Raw genomic sequence first — 12,874 nt, forward strand, 5'->3', positions numbered from 1 at the left:
GGGGGGTGTTTCTTTGCAGCTGGTTCCTGGGGGTAGCCAGAGGATTAAGTGCACACTTGTCAAAATGTTGCATGAAGTCTGTCTTTGGACTATGTTTGAGAGGAAAAGGGAGGGAGAGGGGGGGGGGGGGGGGGAGATTCTGTCTGTGAAGGCCTCAGTAAGACCCATCAGCACACTGGGCAAGGGATTACTCGTCATTAAAAATGTGCCATTCGTGACTGAACAGATTATATGGGAGAGACACTTTGGTGTGGAAGGGATTAGTCTACCCACGGCAGCTGTTATCCCTTGCTACTCGCTGGGTATGTCTATCAGCTTCTCTCCACAACATACAAGATATTCACTAAAATTATTACAATCCATGCAGAAAAAGCAGTGGTTTTTATTCAGGGAAAGGAAGAAAGGAGGAAACATTAGGGTTCAGCTTCATATTATATCTCAGTTAAGGGAAAGCTAGGAAAGGAAAATGGCCATGCTCTACCAAGGAACCATTCTGGCATTTTCCTTAAGCAATTTAAGGAAACCACTGAAAATCTGGATAGCAGAATGGGAATCCAAATCACCTTCCTCACAAATAAAAGTCCACAGTAACCACTGTGACCCCTCACTTGATTCAGCCAAAAGAACACGCTCACTTTAGAATTTGATAAAGCAGTGTGTTCTCCATGCTTCCAACGAACAATCTATTTCATTTCGGGCAGTTAGGAAGAGTTGATTCTTTTGATGACGACAGTGAAGAGCTTTGTGCATTTTGAATTCAGTTCAACTTTTCAGCAGGTACAACACACTGTGAGGTTCACAGGGCAGATAACTGCCAGAGCACTTTGGAATCCATTCAGCATGTTATCATCATATGGACTGAAAATTATCATCACTGAATGATCTGTACTCATCTGAAAGTGGAGTATCATTTAACATGCCAGTGAGGTTTAACAATTACACTTCAATATGATATTAATATTCAGATAACTTCATACCAACAGCACTTTATGACCAAAAAAGCAAAATTAGAAGCTAAAAGTACTCTCCGCAAAGCACTGCAGAGGTTCTCTATTCTTAGTTCAGGTTGATAAACCTCAGGCTCTCAGTACTATTTTAGCCTCGGTCCTGCAATCTTTGTGGTTATCATCTTCTCGGCACACATCATGGGTGTGATTTGTTTTAACTTTTGTAACTCTAAAGGGACCCAGATTCTTGACCTTCACCTTTCCTTCATTTTATTGCATCTCTCTTCAAATGAATTAATAATTTATTCTTATAATAATTTTGTGATGTGAAGATCTGTGTGGGGACCTTAACTCCTATCTGAATGGTGTTTTCCCACTACTTCTGTGGTATGTTGAATTCATGGCATACTGAACTAATGGTACCATCTTATACCATTCATTAGAGCATCAATACTACCGTAAGCTTAGCAATTATTTTAGCTGTCCATTGGCTCTAGGGAATCCCATCATTATTAAAGTGTGTTCAGCTCCTTCTGTAATGTAATATTCCTTGAATTCTTGACAAGTAAAGCAAGTCACCCATCATCAATTATTTGGACTGGATTCCCAAAATCAGTTTTCTCTAATTCCATCTTACTAATTGTTTCTGTTGATTTCGTAGCCTTTACATGATATGGCCAGGTAAACTTGTCGAATACACCAATAACAATTAGAATGTGTTTGTATTCTCTGTGCAATTAATTGAAGTAATCCAGCATAATGGCTCACTTTCTTTGAATAAGTTATGAATGAAACCTTCCTTCTTTCCTGATTCCTTATTCATAATCAAACGTTTTATACACTTGGAGGTCACTCTTTTCACCTTGTCAGTCAAATCTTACTTCCTCTTCAATTCGGTTAACTGCATGATGAACTTTCTCATGCACAAGCTTGATGATTTCACATTGCATACTGCTTGAACAAACAAAGTCTCTTATCAATCACAGAACTTCAGAAGAATTCCGTCTCTCATTAAAAAGTTTTTATAAGGCCATTCTTTGAGATAGCTCTTACATTGTTGCACAACCTTCATCCTCATTACATTCACACGGCGACTTAAGGTGTCTACATGTTTCATCGTAGAACCACATCAGTGTTGGATGCTGTATGAACACACTTCTAACAGTAATGCCCATCTAGCTATTCTTGGAAGTCCTTCATATCCATAGTTTCTTGGAATGATGCATATTCCATTACAATTTTAAAACGTATTCCTATTAAATACACCTAGAATTTACTAAAGGTATTAACAATAGCTAAGACTTCAAGCTCATGCTACAGTATTTCCACTCTTGTGGTGTTTCTTTTTAATTCATATACGATACTGAATGGAACTTGACATAATCTGATGTTTTTTTGTAATAACACAGCTCGAAAACCTTCTTTGTTTGTGTCTGTGTGTAATTCAGTTTTGGGTTTTGGGCTGTAGATTTTTAAAACTGGATCTGATGAAAGAATATCTTTAAGCATCTTGAATGCTTGCTTCTGCTGTTGTTCAAACTTATGTTCTCGATTATTCCTTAGTAAAGCACTCAGAGGTTTGGCAATTGCAAAGTAATGTGAGGTAAACTTCCTAAAGTATCCTGTTAAGACATAGGAAACTTTTTATTGCTGCCACAGATTCCAGTTCTGAAAAATTTTGAATAGCTATTATCTTCTCAGAAGGAGGTCGGATTTGTTCACACTGTATAACATCACCCGAAAATGTCAACAGTTCTCTTCGAGAACTGGTATTTCGCAAAATTAATTTCCAAGTCATATTCTGCTGCAGTTGTAACACTAAACCAAACCGTGCCTCATCATCATTGTTGGTATTATTATATATTCTATGTAAATAAATAACAAGTTTTCTAAAAGCCAGTGCCCAAAAACATGATGTTTAAAAAACACTGGAACACTGCAAGTGAATTTGATAATCCAAATGGAACTTTCCTGAATTAAAACTGTCCTGAATGTCACAAATGAGGTATATTTTTGGCTTTCCTCTTTAACATCAATGTAGAAAAAAACGTTTTTGAGATCTGGTGTGGAAAACACACAGATGTTTTGAAGTTTAAAAGGTCTCCTTTGATGGGCAATGGATAATGATCTTTCGCTGTGATCTTGTTTAATATTCTGTAGTCTATACAGATGCGATAATCTCCATTTTTCTCTTTTACAACTACAATGTGGCTAGCATATTCAGATGAACTAGGTTCTATTACTCCTCGAAGATGCGACATCTGGACTTGGTTGTCAACAATTTCTTTCTCATCTGGTGACAACCTTCTTGGTCTACTATATATCAGTTGTTGTTGTAGTTCTCTCTCAATAATCTTCATTCCAACATCAGCAGACTTTGTCTTTATTGGGATGTTATTAGTCACTAAATCTTTGACGCATTCCTTTGTTTCATCACTAACAGAGCTTTGGTTTGTCTGGTGTATGGATACACATAAGATGAGCTCCCCCTTCTGGCATCCTAATAGTAACCACACTTATTTATTAAAACTTTAGTTTGATCCATGGCTAAACTTGTTCCAATTGGAGCATCTTTCTCTTGCTCTGGGAATTGTAATCACTTGATCTGAGACCACTGGCACCACAACTGAAACACCCTTTATTTGACTCTCAAGCTGCACTTAGTATTTCTACTACTTCGGTCATTAGCATCTTTCTTACTGGAGTTTCAATTTTCACTGATGTTATTTCTTTTTGGCAATGACCTCACAGCTCTTCTGTAATGTCTCACTTTTTCCTTAAACTCTTTTACATTTCCAGCCCAGTACAGTGGAAGTTTTTGCACCTAAACAAATACTGAAATAGTGAGTTGTTATCAATATCAGCATGGATGGCGAGTCCCTCCATTACAAGAAAATATTCCCGCAGAGACTCTTCCCGTTGCTTCTTTCGCCAAGACAGCAGTTGGTGGATCCCCACAGGACTTGTTTTGTATCATGTAAAAATTTCAAGTAAATCAGGCAACAACTTATCAGGATTTTTATATTAACATTTCCCCTTTATACATTACATATCAAAAACATGTAGCCTATGTCTGTCAGAATGTTTATTAGAACATGATCTAGAAATCTGATGTAAATTCATCATGAACTCTGAGAGTTTTGGTAACAACATTAAGCAATAACTTGTCTTTATAAAGTACTACAGATATAAATAAATAATAATAATAATAATTTATGTGATGCTCATTTGGCGTATGAGCTTTTCAATTTGTAGTACATTTACGGAAAAAAAACCAAAAACCAAAGAAATTGCTGCATAAATTATGGTGGAAGTTGGTCCTGCTTGCTAAGTTTCAGCATCTGACCTTAGGTAGAGAAATATGAAAACAAGTGAGCGGGAAATTCAATTGCCCCTCCCCCCCCCCTGCAACTGCCCATGCACTATATCTGAAAGCTGTCCCACTCTTGCAGTGTGAGTCTTTTCAGAGGGAGATTGATTACAAAAAGTTGAACAAAGCTATGCGAAATAATGTTGTTGAGTTAAGCCTTTACAAAAATTGAAAAATCATTGTATAAGGGTAAACTTCCTATAAAATTTCCACTTTTTAACAAGGTTGTGTCTTTAACACTTGCTATAAGCAATCTACTTGACCTGTTTCTGAGTTGTCATGGTTTTAACAACAACCAATGACACAGGTCAAACGCACCACCTAGTACTCAGATGTAAAAACTTAATGAACCTATAACATTTTGGCAACAAGATAGTGTTATGTCCAGCAGTTTCTTCTTAACTTAGGGGTATTATGCAGGGACAGAATAAATTGTTTTATTTTATGGCCAAATTCAGTCCCCTCCCCCCTGCTTGAGGCTATTTCTTAACAGATTTTGTGTCAATTTTCTCTAGCCAGATTCAATTGTACTTTTTTTGCCACATTTTGTGTTACCTTTTTTGCCACATGGAGGATTACTTTTTTCTCAAATTTAGTGTTACTTCTTTTGCTAAATTCGGTATTTATTGCCTACTTCGATGCCTCCCCCCCCCCCCCCCCCCTTCAAATCTGGTTGTCGTTTTTCTATCAGATTTGATTCGTCATTACTTTTTGCCAGATATGGAACTACTTTCTTTTTTGCCAAATTTTTTGTGAGATTTTCTGCTACTCCTTTTTGTCACTGTGAGATTTGCTGCTACTTATTTTTTGCCACTTTTGGTGTTACTCTTTTCTTGCCAGATTCAGTGTAAACCCCCCCCCCCTCCCCATTTTTTCCAGATTCGATGTAACCTTTTTTTTTTTGCCACATTCGGTGTTACCTTTTGTTGCCAGATTCAATATTTTTTTTATCAATTTTGCTGTTTTACTGCCAATTTCAGAGCTATTTTTTGCCAATTTTGTAGCTACTTTCGGCATCACACCATACATGGAAAATGAAGTATCATTTTAAGATTATACATGAATCACAGCCTTGAGGAAATCAAAACGCAATTTCAGCATTCAATAACTATCAGTTATGAATACTGGCAAACTACTGTTCTCAGATTTATAACATTTGTTATGTGGGAACATAACTTTCACAATATTTCATAAAAATTGCCAATTTTGCATTATGTCACTGTGAAACTGACTGTTTCTCATTATTTTTTGTGTTATTGTTTTCGTGAAATTTTCCTGTCCCTAGCAATAGGTGGAGAGCTGCATCGAACCAGTCTCAGGACTGAAGACCACAACAACAACAACAACAACAACAACAACAACAGCAGCAGCAGCAATAGGTGCATTTTTTGAAGTAAATGTTACTTTAATACCAGTTCAAATTATGCTAGAGGATCAACACATGAAATTCGGTTGGGAAAAATCAAGAAAGCTCCATGCCCCAAGCTTTCTCATGACTTGGGTTCAGTACCTAGCAGGAGTTGTCACATGTATCTACTTTGGGAAGCAATTTATTTTAAGAGAAATGGGTGCTGAAAAGATTAAAAGGGACTGTTAATGACATACTTTCTGATTTTTTTCTGCCATTAAACACTAATCAACATGGAAAAAATGGATGAAGAAATGAAGAGTCTTAATTTGTGTATACACCTGTACTGCTTTCTGTGCACATTAAATGCATGTGACCATTGCATGTAGAGGCAAAAGGGAGATGCAATGGTGCGAAGTCACGCCTGCCTCCGTTTTGCATGCATTGGATACCACGCGCAAGCACTGGAGTATCTCCATGTCAGTTGGGGAGGCACATGTAACTGTTCTGTGGCTGCCTGCAGTTCTAAAAGATTAGGTTTTTTGCACACATTGAAATTTATCCTTGCGTTAGCTCTTTGGCTGAGTGCTTTAAGAAGAAACACATGGAACCTGAAGAGTATTATCACCGATTTCCTTGTTTGCGGTTTGTTAATTCAACAGACTATGAAGACAAAGTGAAACGAAAAGACTGTTAACACTTACTCACAAATAAGTATAACTTGGAAACAACAAAGGCAAACCTTAAAAGAGGAGGAGTGATTCAGGCACAATTAATTTAATGATGTCATCCTTGGTTTATAAACCACTTTGATTCGTAAATAGTTTGCATCAATGAGAGAAAATAAAAGAACACTGAAATCATACTTATAATCGAAATAGCTGTTTTCCTGCTGTGTGGATGCAGAACCACACATCGGCCATATAAAGTCCACAGACAGTGCTTGAAATTCCACCTCAATTCAAAATTGTGTGTGATGCCTAGACACTCTTCTCTAGAGTTTGGAGGCTGACGATAAACAAATCCAAATCTAATTAATGCTTTTGACAAACTAAGCCCCCTCCCCACACACACTGATGGCATTTAACTGTTGTATATGCAAACTTTCAGAGATTCTATTCTACACACCTCTATTGTGTTGCATATTCAGGAACTCAATATTGTTGGATTACTGACTGTGAATGTTAAGTATCAAATAAATGTTTGTTTTCCACAGAAAGAAATATAAAGTGATCATAAACTATATGTAGCTTTCCTAGGATTTCACCAAAGTCTGGAAAACTTCTGGGATGATGACAGATTTCTGTGCAGCAGATATCTTGAACTGTAGCACAGCCGTGCACAATTACGCAAAATGGAACATCCCAGTATTTGCACTTATTTCTTTGGTTTCCTCTTTGTCTCAGAATATACAGGCTGTAGCGACAATTGTTGCTAGCAAAGCAAAAACTTTGATTACTGTGGCAGCGTGCATGAGTCTACCTAGGTGTGAATAGAACCATGCATGCACTCATGTTGATAAAAAGTGCTGCGCCTACATGTGTGCCTCTTGTCATGTGTGAGGCAAACACAGGCCCACGTGACTAGGCATCAGGTACACAGGTATAAATGAGTCTTTAGTATCATCTAGGGATATAAATAATATAAAATGACAGAACTGCAAATCATTTCATGGCTGCATGTTTATTTCTTCATCAGCCTCAATAGTTTTCAGTTATTTTTGTGAAAATACAGTTTAACGAATTACCATGTGGATTCGAATAATTTGTTCATGGGTTTCTTTATTGTCAATATCCACCACCATATGACCATATTTTCTAGACAGTGCTGAAATGCTGTCTGACATAGGAGTGGATCCAAGGGAGGACATGATGCCACCTCTTGCAAACAAAATTTTAGTAAAGTATTTATATTTTTACTTACATCAGTTCACAATTTCACAACTAATATTCTGTGAAAAAAGTACCACATGAAAACTAAAGTGTCTTGAAAATGACAAAGAATTCTTGAAAATATGAGCTACATTTAACACAGGATACTTTTCAGTAGCTTGAGTGAGGGCCTGCCCATGTGGGTTACTGACTGGTGACATTGCAGCTAGTTACAAGCGCACATTACCAGGCTGACTGTATCTGCTGCCAACAACAAATTCTATATGATTCTTGAGTTCACAGGTAGAGCTGGCAAACCACAGAAAGTTGCGTAAAGGAGGACAGAAGCAAAGTTTCACTTAGAAACAGATAGATAAAGTAATATAACATATTAACTACTAGGTGGAAGTGAATGGAATTGCGGGAGCATGTTGCCAGGTGTCTCCCAGTCAAGCCCATAAAGTAGGATGTCACGTGGCATAAGGTCATCATGACTACAGTGCCAAATGAGGATGGTCCCACCAAAGTGAGGCAGCTGAAGGTACGGGAAAAGTGAGTGTCAATCACTGAGCAGTTACAGTGCATTGTGGTGGTTTTATCATCCCAGATGTGCAGCCAACTGCAGGTGCTGGTTCATGTTGGTAATTATGATGTGTGCCAATTTGTAACGGAAGAGTTTCTCCTTTCCAGTGGCGATTTGAATTGGTAAAGAATGGCAAGTCTTGTGCTGCAGTCATCACAGATGCCTACGGCAGTGGCAGCTTTGCAGACAAACTAGCGATGCGGGTTGCCGACCCCATTGTGAAGCCTGACCAATGCAAGAGTGTTTACAAGCAAGTATCACAGTTGACAACATACACATATGTATGGCCAACGTCCATCAGAGGGCATCAACCAGCAGCAGAGAAAGGGGGCACAATGATCAATGAACTATTTCCTGGTGTTCACGTGTGTGCAAATAGTCCCGGACATATCCTTCTGCCCAGGCTAGACAAGCGGGCACCCAGCTGTTCAGCAGGCAGTTCTCAACTCATTGAGTGCAGAGCAGACTGGCCGGCCCAGCGGTGTGCCACGTCGACCATCTTCGCTTCTGCAATGATTGTGAGATGTTGCTTTCGTTTTGTTAGGCTATCTACCAGCTGCTAACAGCAGATTGGTTGGTTGATTTAAAGGTGGGAGAAGGGACCAAACTATGAGGTCATTGGTCCCTTGTTCCTAATAAAACAATGCCACAAGTGTGAGAATAAAACAGACGAAACATATAACACAAAACGGAAAGAAAGGAAAAGCCACAAGAACAAAGGGAAGGCAACGAACACTAAAAGGAACAAAAGGGGACAACAAAACAACAGAGACGTTAGAAACAGAAGAGAGTAAAACATGAGAGTAGATTACAGTGGCTAGCCAACCACAAGAATAAAAAGGGAAAGCCAGCCACTCTACAACATATCAAAACCTCCACCCTAAAAGCACTACCGTGGATGACACAGAGGGACAAATGAAATGCGCTAAAACCTACATAGAAGTATAAAACCCACTCTCACAGACAAAACATGTAACTAAAGCTGCTGTGGAGGCATTGTCACCCAACACCGAAGGCAGGGTGCTGGGAAAGTTAAAAGTCTGCCGCAAAGCGGCTAAAAGTGGGCAGTCCAGCAAGAGGTGGACGACTGTCATTTGGGAGCCAAAGCGAAACTGAGGTGGGTCCTCGCGATAGAGTAGGTAACCATGCGTTAGCCACATATGGCCAATGCGGGGCCGGCAGAAGACAACTGGTTCCCTGCGAGAGGCCTGCATGGAAGACTTCCACACATACATAGTCTCAATGAGTTAGTACACAGGAGAAATTACTCGCCAGGGCATGAGCGGATATACTCAAGAGCACGAGATATGGCTGCCAGCTCTGAAGTGAAAACACTGCAGCCAACTGGCAAGGAGTGCTGCTCAATATGTCTTCCATGAACATATGTGAAGCCTACCTGACCATCAGCCATTGAGCCGTCGGTGTAAACCACTTCAGAGCCCCGGAACACGTCAAGAATTGAGAGGAAGTGACAGTGGAGAGCGGCGGGGTTAATGGAGTCCTTTGTTGCTGTTGTGGTCTTCAGTCCTGAGACTGGTTTGATACAGCTCTCCATGCTACCCTATCCTGTGCAAGCTTCTTCATCTCCCAGTACTTACTGCAACCCACATCCTTCTGAATCTGCTTAGTGTATTCATCTCTTGGTCTCCCTCTATGATTTTTACCCTCCACACTGCCCTCCAATGCTAAATTTGTGATCCCTTGATGCCTCAGAACATGTCCTACTAACCGGTCCCTTCTTTTTGTCAAGTTGTGCCACATACTCCTCTTCTCCCCAATTCTATTCAATACTTCATCATTAGTTATGTGATCTACCCATCTAATCTTCAGCATTCTTCTGTAACACCACATTTCGAAAGCTTCTATTCTCTTCTTGTCCAAACTATTTATCGTCCATGTTTCACTTCCATACATGGCTACACTCCATACAAATACTTTCAGAAATGACTTCCTGGCACTTAAATCTATACTCGATTTTAACAAATTTCTCTTCTTCAGAAACGCTTTCCTTGCTATTGCCAGTCTACATTTTATATCCTCTCTACTTCGACCATCATCAGTTATTTTGCTCCCCAAATAGCAAAACTCCTTTACTACTTTAAGTGTCTCATTTCGTAATCTAATTCCCTCAGAATCACCCGACTTAATTCGACTACATTCCATTATCTTCGTTTTGCTTTTGTTGATGTTCATCTTACATCATCCTTTCAAGACGCTGTCCATTCTGTTCAACTGCTCTTTCAAGTCCTTTGCTGTCTCTGATAGAACTACAATGTCATCGGCAATCCTCAAAGTTTTTATTACTTCTCCATGGATTTTAATACCTACTCTGAATTTTTCTTTTGTTTCCTTGACTGCTTGCTCAGTATACAGATTGAATAATATCGGGGAGAGGCTACAACCCTGTCTCACTCCCTTCCCAACCACTGCTTCCCTTTCATGTCCCTCGACTCTTACAACTGCCATCTGGTTTCTGTACAAATTGTAAATAGCTTTTCGCTCCCTGTATTTTACCCCTGCCACCTTTAGAATTTGAAAGAGAGTATTCCAGTCAACATTGTCAAAAGCTTTCTCTAAGTCTACAAATGCTAGAAATGTAGGTTTGCCTTTCCTTAATCTTTCTTCTAAGATAAGTCGTAAGGTCAGTATTGCCTCATGTGTTCCAATATTTCTACGGAATCCAAACTGATCTTCCCCGAGGTCGGCTTCTACCAGTTTTTCCATTCGTCTGTAAAGAATTCGCATTAGTATTTTGCAGCTGTGACTTATTAAACTGATAGTTGGGTAATTTTCTCATCTGTCAACACCTGCTTTCTTTGGGATTGGAATTATTATATTCTTCTTGAAGTCTGAGGGTATTTCGCCTGTGCCATACATCTTGCTCACCAGATGGTAGAGTTTTGTCAGGACTGGCTCTCCCAAGGCCATCAGTAGTTCTAATGGACTGTTGTCTACTCCCGGGGCCTTGTTTTGACTCAGGTCTTTCAGTGCTCTGTCAAACTCTTCAGGCAGTATCGTATCTCCCATTTCATCTTCATCTACAACCTCTTCCATTCCCATAATATTGTCCTCAAGTACATCGCCCTTGTATAGCCCCTCTATATACTCCTTCCACCTTTCCGCTTTCCCTTCTTTGCTTAGAACTGGGTTTCCATCAGTGCTCTTGATATTCATACAAGTGGCTCTCTTTTCTCCAAAGGTCTCTTTAATTTTCCTGTAGGCAGTATCTATCTTACCCCTAGTGAGATAACCCTCTACATCCTTACATTTGACCTCTAGCCATGCCTGCTTAGCCATTTTGCACTTCCCGTCGATCTCATTTTTGAGACGTCTGTATTCCTTTTTGCCTGCTTCATTTAATGGATTTTTATATTTTCTCCTTTCATCAATTAAGTTCAATATTTCTCCTGTTACCCAAGGAGTTCTACTAGCATTCGTCTTTTTACCTACTTGATCCTCTGCTGCCTTCACTACTTCATCCATCAGAGCTACCCATTCTTCTTCTACTGTACTTCTTTCCCCCATTCCTGTCAATTGTTCCCTTATGCTCTCCCTGAAACTCTGTACAACCTCTGGTTCTTTCAGTTTATCCAGATCCCATCTCCTTAAATTCCCACTTTTTTGCAGTTTCTTCAGTTTTAATCTACATTTCGAAACCAATAGATTGTGGTCAGAGTCCACATCTGCCCCTGGAAATGTCTTACAATTTAAAACCTGGTTCCTAAATCTCTGTCTTACCATTATATAATCTATCTGATACCTTCTAGTATCTCCAGGATTCTTCCATGTACACAACCTTCTTTCATGATTCTTGAACCAAGTGTTAGCTATGATTAAGTTATGCTCTGTGCAAAACTCTACCAGGCAGCTTCCTCTTCCATTTCTTAGCCCCAACCCATATTCACCTACTATATTTCCTTCTCTCCCTTTTCCTACTCTCGAATACCAGTCACCCATGACTATTAAATTTTCGTCTCCCTTCACTACCTGAATAATTTCTTTTGTCTCATCATACATTTCTTCAATTTCTTCATCATCTGCAGAGCTAGTTGGCATATAAACTTGTACTACTGTAGTAGGCGTGGGCTTCGTGTCTATCTTGGCCACAATAATGCGTTCACTATGCTGTTTGTAGTAGCTTACCCGCACTCCTATTTTTTTATTCATTATTAAACCTACTCCTGCATTACCCCTATTTGATTTTGTGTTTATAACCCTGTAGTCACCTGACCAAAAGTCTTGTTCCTCCTGCCACCGAACTTCACTAATTCCCACTATATCAAACTTTAACCTATCCATTTCCCTTTTTAAATTTTCTAATCTACCTACCCGGTTAATGGATCTGACATTCCACGCTCCGATCTGTAGAACACCAGTTTTCTTTTTCCTGACAACGACGTCCTCTTGAGTAGTCCCCACCCGGAGATCCGAATGGGGGACTATTTTACCTCCGGAATATTTTACCCAAGAGGACGCCATCATCATTTATCCATACAGTAAAGCTGCATGCCCTCGGGAAAAAATACGACCGTAGTTTCCCCTTGCTTTCAGCTGTTCGCAGTACCGGCACAGCAAGGAACTTCACTAATTCCCACTATATCGAACTTTAACCTATCCATTTCCCTTTTTAAATTTTCTAATCTACCTACCCAGTTAAGGGATCTGACATTCCACGCTCCGATCGTAGAACGCCAGTTTTCTTTTTCCTGACAACAACGTCCTCTTGAGTCGTCCCCGCCCGGAGATCCGAATGGG

General features: G+C 39.5%; 1 protein-coding gene across 1 annotated transcript in view; it reads right to left on the reverse strand.

Annotated features, from left to right (window-relative positions):
• Window positions 1-12,874, reverse strand: part of LOC124790120 (protein ecdysoneless) — an 86,531-nt gene that overhangs the window by 17,226 nt on the left and 56,431 nt on the right. The gene's annotated exons all lie outside the window — the stretch shown is intronic.

The sequence above is a fragment of the Schistocerca piceifrons genome, chromosome 3, assembly GCF_021461385.2.
Source record: "Schistocerca piceifrons isolate TAMUIC-IGC-003096 chromosome 3, iqSchPice1.1, whole genome shotgun sequence".
Taxonomy (NCBI): Eukaryota; Metazoa; Arthropoda; class Insecta; order Orthoptera; family Acrididae; genus Schistocerca; species Schistocerca piceifrons.